Source organism: Podarcis cretensis, assembly GCF_951804945.1.
Source record: "Podarcis cretensis genome assembly, chromosome: 4".
In the NCBI taxonomy this organism is placed as follows: Eukaryota; Metazoa; Chordata; class Lepidosauria; order Squamata; family Lacertidae; genus Podarcis; species Podarcis cretensis.
In genome coordinates, this window is record NC_137173.1 from 75,546,544 (window position 1) to 75,559,608 (window position 13,065).

At 42.5% G+C, this 13,065-nt stretch overlaps 1 long non-coding RNA gene across 1 annotated transcript; it reads right to left on the reverse strand.

Annotated features, from left to right (window-relative positions):
- Window positions 1-4,376: 4,376 nt before the first annotated feature.
- Window positions 4,377-12,857, reverse strand: LOC307214464. Its single transcript, XR_013838121.1, has 3 exons — window positions 12,699-12,857; window positions 10,825-11,052; window positions 4,377-4,689 (listed from the first exon to the last, which is right to left on the reverse strand). It is a non-coding gene; the product is annotated as an uncharacterized lncRNA (long non-coding RNA).
- Window positions 12,858-13,065: the final 208 nt, after the last annotated feature.

Below are 13,065 nucleotides of genomic sequence, written 5' to 3' on the forward strand. Positions count from 1 at the left end.
ATTTTAATGAAGATGGGATCTGTTTGTTTGGGGTTTTTTTTTTAAAAAAAAGCACCACTCTTCCTGCTTATTTCCCATTGGAGTTCATAATCTTCTCCCCATGAGAGGCAGTATAATTGGTTGCTATGGAAGTGATTGCAATATAAAAATGAAACGATCATTAATAACCCGAATAAGAAGGTTACATAATAGCATTTGGTAAAATAAGCATCAGGTTAATAATACCTCTGTGAAGAGAATAGCTTCACAAAGGATTTGGAGGGATGACTAGCTCATTCTCTAATCCCACTGTCAGTTTGTGCTACTGAGGTAAAGAGGGAGGCATGACAATACTTGTGTTAGTGAAGGCAGATAACGCAGATGGAGTCCAGAGATAAAAGAAATCCTGACAACACTTTTCTGAAGAAGCTGAACATAAATAAGGTATGATTTTAGGATAAAGAAACAGAGAAGGTTCGTTTTTCTGACTTCAGGCCTTGTACATAGCAGGGAGACAGTCAACCAAATATACAGAAGAATAACTCCCTCAGAACTGCACAGCCAATCAGGATGCATGCTACATCAACAAACATTGGCCTGGTTGCTAAGCCACACCTCCTTCTCGTCGTCCTCCTCCCTCCCCCAACTTGGTTAGCTAACTTACTGATAACTGAAGTGAACCTTAAGTTATAAACTAAATGATTCTTGCTGCTGCACTTCTTACAGGTTCAACAAAGCAAAGTCAAATGTTTTTGTGCCATTTTTTCAGAAGAATCCTGTGTCACATGTAAAATGTCGTTCCACTGGATGCCATTTAGTTACTATACCTCATTCAATTTCATTTTCACTAATTTCAACCTATCCATTTTCTGCCCTTATATATCTTGTTTTCTAAATGCCGCTGAGATTTTGGTGACTTTCTGCCAGTCAGAGTAGAGAATATTGGGTCACATCTGAGGTGGGGAACCTGTAGCCCTGCATACATTATTATTATTTATTATTATTATTTATTGAATTTATATACAGTGGTACCTCGGGTTACAGACGCTTCAGGTTACAGACTCCGCTAACCCAGAAATATTACCTCGGGTTAAGAACTTTGCTTCAGGATAAGAACAGAAATCACGTGGCGGTAGCAGCAGGAGGCCCCATTAGCTAAAGTGGTACCTCAGGTTAAGAACAGCTTCAGGTTAAGAACGGACCTCCGGAACAAATTAAGTACTTAACCCGAGGTACCACTGTACTGCCCTATACCCAGAGATCTCAGGGCGGTTCACAGAACAGATCACAATATATAAAAACAGGATTGATAGGATGTCAATCAGGTCAACCAAAGGCCTGATTAAAAAGGAACGTTTTTGCCTGGCACCTAAAAGTGTATAATGAAGGCACCAGGCGAACTTCCCTAGGGAGAGCATTCCATAGATGGGGAGCCACTGCAAAAAAGGGCTCTTCTCGTGTCGCCACCCTCCAGACCGCTCAAGGAGGAGCCACACGAAGGACGCATTGTTTGATTCCAGCTCCCCTTAGCTCCAATCAGCCTGCCAATCATCAAGGATGCTGTAAGTTGTGATTCAGCAATATCTGGGGGGTCACAGGTTCCCTACCATCTTCATGCTACATGCTACAGGGAAATATTGACAGCGAGGGATTTCAAAGACCAATATACAAGGCGCAACTGGATTTTTTAAAATAGAAGCAGCCTTTCAACCCAGAACTAGACAGTACTCCAGGTGGGGTTTGATCAAGGCAGAACAAAGCAGGACATGTCTTCTTCCCTTTATTGGAAGATTATACTTCTGTTGATGCAGCCTAGATTAGCATTTGTTTTTGGGGGGCTGTTGCATCACACTATTGATTCAAGTTAAGTTTGTGGTCTACTAAGAACCCTAGAATGGGACGCAGGTGGCGCTGTGGGTTAAAGCCTCAGCGCCTAGGGCTTGCCGATCGAAAGGTCGGTGGTTCGAATCCCTGCGGCAGGGTGCGCTCCCGCTGCTCGGTCCCAGCGCCTGCCAACCTAGCAGTTCGAAAGCACCTCCGGGTGCAAGTAGATAAATAGGGACCGCTTACCAGCGGGAAGGTAAACGGCGTTTCCGTGTGCGGCTCTGGCTCGCCAGAGCAGCGATGTCACGCTGGCCACGTGACCCGGAAGTGTCTCCGGACAGCGCTGGCCCCTGGCCTCTTAAGTGAGATGGGCGCACAACCCCAGAGTCTGTCAAGACTGGCCCGTACGGGCAGGGGTACCTTTACCTTTACCTTTTAAGACCCCTAGATCCTTTTCACATGTACTACTGAAGGAGTGTCTTCGCCCCCATCGTTCTACCCGGACACTGAGGTCCAGCGCTGAGGGCCTTCTGGCGGTTCCCTCACTGCGAGAAGTGAGGTTACAGGGAACCAGGCAGAGGGCCTTCTCGGTAGTGGCACCTGCCCTGTGGAACACCCTCCCACCAGATGTCAAAGGGAACAACTACTACCAGACTTTTAGAAGACATCTGAAGGCAGCCCTGTTTAGGGAAGCTTTTAATGTTTGATGCATTACTGTATTTTAATATTTTGTTGGAAGCCGTCCAGAGTGGCTGGGGAAGCCCAGCCAGATGGGTGAGGTATAAATAATAAATTATGTATTATTTATTTATTTACTGGCACGGCAAGTGTCCCCAAGCTGATTCTTCCTGCCTAGGGGCAGAACCTTACATTTGTCCCTATTGAAAGGTGTTTTGTTAGTTTTGGCCTAGTTCTCCAAACTGTTACGGTAATCTTGAATCCCGATTCCAATTTCTGCAGCGTGAGCTCCCCATCCCAGTTTGATTTCACCAGCAAATTTGATGAGCATCCCCTCAATTCCATCATCCAAGACATTGAACAACAACGGGTTCAGGACAGAATCCTGCAGTCATTTTCTTCCAGGATGGTGAGGAACCATTAGTGAGCCCTCTTTGGTTTGGTCACTCTACAAGCTACAAATCCACCAACAGTTACCTCATCCAGCCCACAGTTTACTAGCTTATCTGCAAGAATATCATGGAGGACTTTGTCAAAAGAAAAAGAAGAAGAAGAGTTTGGATTTGATATCCCGCCTTTCACTCCCTTTAAGGAGTCTCAAAGCGGCTAACATTCTCCTTTCCCTTCCTCCCCCACAACAAACACTCTGTGAGGTGAGTGGGGCCGAGAGACTTCAAAGAAGTGTGACTGGCCCAAGGTCACCCAGCAGCTGCATGTGGAGGAGCGGAGACACGAACCCGGTTCCCCAGATTACGAGACTACCGCTCTTAACCACTTACACCACACCCTTACTGAAATCACGATCAACCGATTCCTCTTACCCTGGAATACAGGAGCCCAATCCCTCATTGGATAGCACACTGGACTGCTATAGCATTCAGTCTGAAGCCATATGCATTGGTGGGTCAAGTGTCTTTGATCATTTGATTATTTGTGGCATTTAATGCTTTCTGGTTTCATTACCTCATCTGGGCAATCCTCATAAAGTAAATGTATCAGCAGCTCATAATTGTCAATGTATGAGAAGATGGCAGGCCTAACAATATGCCTCATTTCTGAAGGCGCTGCCTGAGCCAGGAAGAGACATTGCCCTGTCTCCTATTAAAGGTTCTTTTTCAATTTCCATAAATCCATGCCAGAAGACGTGTAATTTTCAGAAGACATGTAATTTTCTGCTGGCTAAATTGCAAGGAAATTAATTGGCATTGGAGAGCAGCCTCTTTTAAAAGGATTGGTGGGATATCTGGCTGTGGTAGGCTTACATAACAGTATTTTTATTTTGATGGACTAAAAAAATTATAAGAAATTAATTGTGGCACTCAGAATAGCTAAGCAGTTACTCTTAAATATTTTAAATCCACACCTGACTATAAACCATACACTATTGGCATTGACCCTGACCCTGTTCCCATCCCAGTCCCTGCTCAATCACTAATCCCTCTGTGGATTTCAGTCTTAGTGGTCACCCATGGTCCAGATGCATCCACCAAGAACCATAGGTTCAATATTGTGGGCCCCATTCTGTGGAACTGCCTCTCAACTGAGATCAAATAGTTCCCCTTCCTTGCCAAATTTCAGACACTCAGTGAAGACTTTCGAAAACAATTGTTTCATCAAGAAGTCAATGGAGCTTTTCTGATTTTATGGTTGATTTTAACTAATTCTATCTCTGCTTAATTTCTCTTGTAACCTCAGTGTACACTGCTTAAACTCTATGATGTTAAGTGGTATATAAATGTAATAATAATAATATCAGAAGTGACAATGGGCCTTGGAGGGATAATGTGTCTATTGGTAGCAGCAAACACATCCTTCAAGTCTATTAGGGGCCTTGGACAATGAACAGATGAGCAAAAATGATCTCCTAAAATTCTCCATGCTATTTAGGAGGTGGTGAAATGATGGGCAGGGTGGGGGGGATTTCACGGAATCATTTTTTGAAGGAGTTGAAATTCTTCGACAGTTGGGTAGGAGCCAGAAAGAAAGAACAATCTTAGAGGATTTCTCAAAAATTCTCTGCTGAGAAAGCTGGCTCACTTAAATGTTGGACTATGGACTGAGCACAATTAACAGTATTAAAATATCCTGGGTTGGATCCACATTTGTACTCAGAAAAAACTCCTGCCCTATGTGTGGATGGAAAGGCTAAGAAGAACATTGTGCTTATCATGATTGTGGAGAGATTTTTGGAGAGATTTTGGCTCAGATCTAATAATGACCCTTTTGTGTTTTTTTTTTTTATAAATATTTATTAAGATTTTTTTTAAAATACAAAATGCAAAAATAATAAACAATATAACATGGGTCATGACATATTTTTCAGAACTTCTTTGGACTCCCTCACGTCTCCCACTCCCACTTACATCGTTATAAATTTTTCCCAGCAATTTATCATCTTGTTTATATTCTTAAATTTTGTTCAATTAATTTGATCTAATCTCCACAAATTTTATATTTCCCTCAATCTCACTTATCGTCAATTTCAAATCTAATTCAATGATAGGCAATTATTTATGATCTAGCATCCTTCTTAGCCTTCAACCAAATTACAATACTTTTGTAGATATATCTTGAATTTCTTCCAGTCTTCTTCAACCCTCTCTTCTCCCAGGTCTCGGATTCTGCCCGTCATCTCGGCCAGTTGCATATAGTCCATCAGCTGCATCTGCCACTCTTCCAGTGTGGGTAGATCTTGAGTTTTCCAACTCTTGGCAATGAGTATCCTTGCTGCCGTTGTTGCATACATAAAAAATGTTCGGTCCTTCTTTAACACCTTCTGGCCGACAATGCCCAGAAGGAAGGCCTCTGGTTTCTTAGTGAAGGTATACTTAAATACCTTTTTCAACTCATTATAAATCATTTCCCAGAAGGCCTTCACTCTAGGGCAAGTCCACCAGAGGTGAAAGAATGTTCCTTCGTGTTCTTTACATTTCCAACATTTATTATCAGACAAATGGTATATTTTGGCAAGTTTAACTGGGGTCATGTACCATCTGTATATCATTTTCATTACATTTTCCTTCAAAGCATTACATGCAGTGAAGTTCAGCCCAGTGGTCCACAACCTTTCCCAGTCCTCAAACATAATATTATGCCCAATATCCTGAGCCCACTTTATCATAACCGATTTAACCATTTCGTCTTGTGTATTCCATTTCAGCAGCAAGTTATACATTCTTGATAAAACCTTAGTTTTTGGTTCTAACAATTCTGTTTCCAACTTCGATTTCTCCACCTGGAACCCTAGCTTTTTGTCATTTTTAAAAACTTCTTTAATCTGAGCGTAATGTAACCAGTCTCGCACTTTATCCTTCATTTTCTCCAAACTCTGCAATTTCCAATTGTCTCCGTCTTTTTCTAATATTTCCCAATATTTTGGCCAATTGGCCTCCATATTGAGTCTTTTTCGGGCCTTAGCTTCCAGAGGTGAAAGCCACCTCGGAGTTTTGTTTTCCAATAAGTCTTTGTATTTTGTCCAGACTTTAAAAACTGCTTTCCTGACAATATGGTTCTTAAAGACCTTATTAATCTTAACCTTATCGTACCATAGATATGCATGCCAACCAAAGGCATTGTTAAACCCTTCCAAGTCCAATACGTCAGTGTCCTCAAGAAGTAGCCAGTCTTTTAGCCAGCAAAAGGCTGCGGCTTCATAATACAACTTTAGGTCTGGCAGGGCAAAGCCCCCTCTTTCTTTCGCATCAGTTAGTATCTTGAACTTAATTCTGGGCTTTTTGCCCTGCCAGACAAATCTAGATATATCTCTCTGCCACTTCCGGAAACACTCTGTCTTGTCCACAATCTGCAATGTTTGAAACAAAAATAACATCTTTGGCAATACATTCATCTTAACAGCAGCGATTCGGCCTAACAGAGAAAGCTTCAATTTTGTCCAACTATCCAAATCTCTCTTAATTTCAGACCAACATTTTTCGTAATTATCCTTAAATAGACTCAGATTTTTTGCTGATATGTTTACCCCTAGGTACTTTACTTTTTTAACCACAGTTAGTTCCGTTTCTCTCTGAAACTGTGCCGACTCTACATCTGTCAGATTTTTCCCCAACACCTTGGTTTTCTGTTTATTTAGTTTAAATCCAGCCACCCGACCAAAATCTTGAATCAGTTGTAATACTCTTTTTGTACTAGATTCTGGCTCCTGCAGGGTCAAAACTAGGTCTTCTGCAAAAGCTTTAAGTTTATATTGTTTCGCTCCGACCTGAATCCCTTCCACCAACCGATCCCCTCTAATCATATTCAAGAGCACCTCCAGAACTGATATAAATAACAAAGGGGAAATCGGGCAGCCTTGTCGTGTTCCTTTTTCAATTTTAAACTCTTCAGTAACCACATTGTTTACTATCAATTTAGCCTTTTGTTCTGAATATATTGCATCAATCCCATTCTCAAAACCCCGACCCACTCCCATTTCTTTTAAATTTCCCTTCATAAATTTCCAAGAGATATTATCAAAGGCCTTCTCCGCATCTATAAAGATTAACACTGCTTTTGTATTTATATCAGTTTGCAAAAGTTCCAAAATGTCAATAATGTTCCTTGTATTAGCAAACATGTGTCTACCTGGGAGAAAGCCTGCCTGGTCTTTATGAATTACTTCATTTAGAACTTTTTTAAATCTACTTGCCAAAACATCTGCAAAAATTTTGTAATCCACATTTAAAAGGGAGATGGGACGGTAGTTCTTAAGTTGCGTCTTTTCAGCTTCCGATTTTGGTATCAATGTGATAAAAGCTTCCTTCCACGATTCCGGCGCCCTCCTCCCCTCCATAATTTCATTGCTAACCTCCATCAGTGGTTGAATCAAATGGTCTTTTAATATCTTATAATACTTGGAGGTTAGCCCGTCTGGCCCTGGAGACTTGCCCGGTTTCATGTTTTGAATGGCTTGTTCAATTTCTTGACATGTTATTTTACTGTTCAGGAGAGATCTATTTTCTTGTGACAGCCTTTTAAGTCCATTTTTCTCCACAAATTGTTTTATCTCGTCCTCATTCTGCGGCCCTTGAGTATATAATTTTTTAAAGTATTTCTGGAAACACTTTCTAATCTCCGTGGGGTTCTGAATGTTTCTTCCTTCAATTTCCAAATTTGTAACTGTATTCAATTTTTGTCTCTTCTTCAACTGCCAAGCTAGCAGTTTCCCACATTTGTTTGCCGATTCAAAAGTTTTTTGTTTCATTAATTTAATCTTCCACTCTATTTCCTGATTTATCAGTTTAGAATACTGTGCTTGATAGAGTTTGATTTCTCTCAAGATCGGCAGGGACTTCGGGTTTGATCTTAACTTCTTCTCCAATTCTTTTATTTTCTCCAAAATCTTATCTTTTCTGTCATTTTGTATCCTCTTCCTTGCCGCATTCTGTTGTGTCAAGAACCCCCTCATCACAGCTTTACTTGCATCCCAAATAACTCTTTTTTCCACTGCAGTGTTCATATTTATCTCAAAATAATCCTTCAATGCTTTCTGGGCCTTCTTAGTAATCTCCTGATCTCTGAACAAATTGTCATTCATCTTCCATCTAAAGGAACCCGTTGGTAATAGTATCATATCCATTTTCAATGCATTATGGTCGGAGCAGGTTTTTGGGCAGATTTCCACCTTTCTGACCTTCGGTGCCAGACCTCTAGTTATCCATATTTGGTCGATTCTTGTCCAAGTCAGCTGAGCTTCAGAGAAGAATGTTCCTTCTTTTCCCAAGGGATTCTTTGTTCTCCAAATGTCAATCCAGTCCATATTGTCAGTCAGTTCAAAAAAGGTCTTTGGTAGTCTGCCATCTTTAGTGACATTCTGGCTTTGTGACTTATCCATGTTTGTTGATACGACCCCGTTCATGTCTCCCATCATGATGATGTTGTCATAATCCAGATGTTCCAGCATAGTCTCATGCAACTTCTTGAAAAATTCCGACTTCCCTTCATTTGGTGCATAAATTCCTAATATCAGAATCTTTTCTCCTTGATGTTGTATTTCGATTGCCAAAATTCTTCCATATTCATCTTTAAATAAGAATTTAGGTGACAGGCTCTCTTTTGCATATATCACCACGCCTCTCTTCTTTACTTTGTCTGAAGATATAAATTCCTGACCAAGTCTTTTATTTATTAATACTTTCCGGTGGAGCCTAGTCACATGTGTTTCTTGTAAGCAAATAATGTCCAATTGTTCCTTTTTCAATATATGAAAAATTTTCCTTCTTTTTTCCGGAATGTTACAGCCATTTATGTTCCAGCTCAAAAGTTGCAGAGACATCCTGGATAAGTCTGGTTATTTTTCTAGGGGTAGTACCTTGTTCGCTAGATCTTCAGAATCCGAGGGTGCAGGCACCTCTGGTACTACAGGCCCCGAGGGTAATTCCAGTCCTTTTTGAAGGTCCTCTCCGTACGCAGTCAGAAATTTGTCTCTATCTTCCAATGATCTAATTTTAATCTTCTTCCCTCTAAAAGTAAAAGATAATCCTTGAGGAAAGTCCCACCTGAAGATAATTGTGTTGCTCCTTAACAGTCTTGTTAGTTCCAAATAATCAGATCTAAGGTCCAAAAGTTGTTTAGGAATATCCTTAAAAATTTCAATTCTTTTGTCCAGAATGTCCAGTGACTTTCCGTAATGTAAACCCAAAATCTTGTCCCTTTCCTCCTTTGATCTCAGTATTATTAAGCAATCTCTGGGCTTCTCTCTCTTTATAAGTCTTCCAAGTCTGAAGGCTGATGTAATTTTGAAGTCTTTTTCCTCTAGGTTCCAAAAATTGGAAAATTCTTTAGTCAGGAACTCAGCTAAGTTGCCTTCTTCCACCTCTGGTATCGACCTTATCCTTACATTAGTCTGTCTATTCTGTAGTTCTATCATAGAAAGATAGGTCTGATGTTCACCTACTTGTTTGCTGAGTGGTCTTACCTCTTTCTCTAAATTTCCCAATCTTTGGCTGGTATCTTCAGCCAATTTCCGATTTTCACCTGCAGTCTCCTTCAGTTCTCCAATTGCTTGCACATTTTGTGCAACTTGTCCAGTTAGTCTATTTAAACATTCAGTATTTTGTTCAATTTTAGCTGTTTGCTGATCAGCTTTTTTATCCAAAGATTCCACTTTTTTATCCAAAGATTCCAGTTTTTCAAGAATTTTCTCTAAAGTAGAACTAATTTCTCCTGAGGCCATCTCTTCCAATTGAAATTCCTCAGTTTCTGCCCTTGGCAGAAAAGCAGCTTCTTTCTCAGAAGTCAGCGTAGGCAAAGTAAGCACAGTAGGCACAGATGATCTGCGTGCCTGGGAGACTGCGGTTAGAGTTGTTTGTCTGGTTCTCGGTCCCTTTCTTCTTGTGCCACTCATTCCAGAGTTATCTAAAATTCAAGGTCAAGCTGAGTTGTTCTCATGAGAAAAGCAGCGGCCCAGATGGTAATAGTCAAACAGGAGGCCGGGAAAGGGAAAGTAAAACAATGTCACTGCTATTAATCCCAAATCCTCTAGGGGGAACTTAAAATGTCTTTAGGGAGGAAGACAATTTCATTAAAACTATTATAATCCCATTTAATGTCCGAGAGCCTTCAATAAGGTAATTTTTAGCAGAGTTAGTGTTTAAAAAGTCACAGTGTTTCAGACAGTGCTTGCTGGTATTCCAAAAGATGCTTCAAAGTAACCAGTTCAAACTCCCTCAGATTGTTTCAAAGTTTAAGTTCAAAAGTATCCAGCCCTGCAAGCTGGCTACTCAGTTACTCAGGCAGTTCCAGCACCTGGGATTCTTACTTTAATTATAATCCAAATAGAAGAAAGGTATCAAAGTCCACATAAAAGTCATATAATCAATTGCTTAAAGTCCTTATTCAGCTTAAAGATAATTTCCACGGATGTCCAGATCAGTTAGATTAAAAGTTCACTCTTTGCCTTCACTCCTCCGGCTCTTTGCTTAATGATCCAATGACAGCGGAAGACGGACTTCCTATTTTTCGTCACTCCGCTTTCAGCCAAATTAATACTTAAAGTCCCGAAACTTTTAAAGTCCGTTTACTCACGGGTTGTTGTTTTCCGAATCTGAAGTTTAGGAAGAAAGGACAGCGCTCACCGGCAGCAGCAACGCGGCTTCACTCCGCCGATTGCGGAACGATCCTCAGCGCCGCAACCCCCTCCGCGATCCGGAGCCCCTTACGGGGTTCCTTCAACGTTTTGGGGGCTGCTCCTGGCGCCCGCCGGACCCCAAGACCACAGGCTTCTGCTGCCTGTGGTTTTCCAGAATGGGTCCCCGCTTCGCCGCAGCGGGAGACCCTTTTTCGGCGGAGCTTCCCTTCCCCGACTAGGAAAGGGCAGCCATTGCCGTTCGCGCCGCCTCCGGAAGCCTAATAATGACCCTTTTGTTCCAGACAAGTAGATAAATGCCTGCACCAGACAACCCAGGGATGTTGCAGTGTGAGGCAGAAGACTCTGGTGAGGAAAGATTTGGGATGCTTCCTTGGGGTGAGAACTGTCAACATCTTATTTGGGGCCCTCTCAGCTGGAGGAGACAGCTCTGCCACCATCTTCTGACTTGAAGAATGAGTCCCCTGCAGTACTCCTGTCTCCGCAGCCTCCCAGAAGTCAAAAAACAGCAGCATTAGGAGGTGGACCTTACCACAGTCTTGCAAAGACAATGCATTGCCTTTGAAAGAAAATGCTTTGGCCAGCAAGAGCTCCTCGGAGCTGTTCAAGGTCCTGCAGTTGTCTGTTTCTTGACTTAGGGCTTGCCCACAATTCTGCTTCTCCTTTGCCATGGGTCTGAGTGGTTTTCTGTTCACGCCACCACTTTCCCTGGAGATACCAGTTCTTTAGCACAGAATCTGAGCTCTGAGTCAATGTTAAAGACTGGGTTTTCCCAGGGAAAAGTGGCTGGACAAGAAGGAGTCTGCATGAGCCCTTTGTCTGGACACTGCCTGGTTCCCCTGCAAACCTGAAGCTCCCATGGAACTGGATGGTTGTCTTTCTGGCCCTGCTGGTTTTTCTTCAACAAGGCTTGTTCTTCTATGTGCTTGATAATTGTTTCTTGAGCAATGCTTTCTGCCAGTTTTCCCAGAAGAGATGTTCAGCTAACCTGTGACATGTTCCTGTGTCTTTGTTCCTGTCTTCTGGCTTGCTCCATGATTCTGCCTCCTAGCTTGTCCTTTGATCCTGACTTGCCCTTTGATCCTCACTGCTGGCTTGGTTCCTGACTTCCAGCTCCCAGCCCAATCCTGAATCTATCTACCTATCGCTACCTGTGTTTATATTTGTATACGACAAAGGAATCAAAATTCCTCCTAGCCCCTAGCAGGAAAATAAGTTGTGAATCACAATTGGGAGAAAAGCTTTCTTCACATTCAGCCTTCCCACCGTTGTTCCGTAAACGGCATGACAAAAGGGCATGACATCACCTGGAAAAAGTGAGCCTTAATGCTGAGGCAGGCATCTTGTTCACAGAGGAAATATAGGACACAACCATTCATGCCTTTCTAGGACACTATGGGAGCTTGAGCAATCAATCCCAGACTCAATCAGATGTGAAGGAAGCAAGGCTATAACACGCGTAGCGATGCATGGCTGTTTTGGAGATGCTCAGTAAACATCTGGCAGAGATATGAATCAATGCTAACCTTGAGATCAGCCCCGAGTTTAAAGAAATGGCATTATTTAGTTCTGATGAAAAGCTAAGATTCTCAGCATGCCCCAGAGCACCCTAGCCTGACAACATTTCATTCTTGTTTTTGTATCTATGTAGTGAGAAATAATGGGGGGAGAAGCATTGGCTGGGTTCACAGCAGGGTTGCTTCCTGCACGGAGTATCAAAGAGTTCTCCTCGGTCGCATTGCCAAAGAGTTCTTCTCATCTATGTTTGTTCCATAATTCCTTACAAATGTCTACTGAATTATATGAACCTACAGTTGCTTCCTTACAATGCAAGCGACCGCCCTAAAGAGTTGCTTCCTACAAAGGAAGCAGCCATCTCCTCTAAAGCAGGTGGGGGCAGACTTCAGATTTGCAGGAACTACTTTGATTTTTACTTGAGGTCTGCCAACTGGTGCCAGATAGGGAAAGGTGCAGATCCAATTACCTGCTGTGCCCAGCAAGCCCTTGACTCAGATGGCCTGCCTATGCATGTATGAATGAGAGAGAATGAGAAACTGAGAGAAACTCAAACTGACAGACTTGCCCATCCCTAATAGAAGTGAGTCCCACTATGTCTATCACAACATCTGCTCACCTGGGACTCCCGGTGGGTGTCCATTGCTGCATGGCATGGCTGTGGTGGGTCCAGGGAGGCTGCCATCTTCTGGCGCGGCTGGGCAATGCAATACCAGGTGCTGCCCACTGTCAGGGACGTGGCTGAATTGAACGATGGGGAAGAGTCTGACTCTGGAGATGAAAGATCGCAGACAGAGCAGGAGGAAGGGGGCTCAACCCCCCTTCATCAGGAGTTCCTTGACTCAGCTAGAGCAGACACAGACGGCTCACAATAAGGGGGAGGGGAGGAGATAGAGAGTAGTGGGAGAGTTGCTAGGCAACCAGCAGAGAGACAGTGGACAGAGCATTCATCTTTTGAGAGTGTGGGGGGGGGTATTCCACCCTCC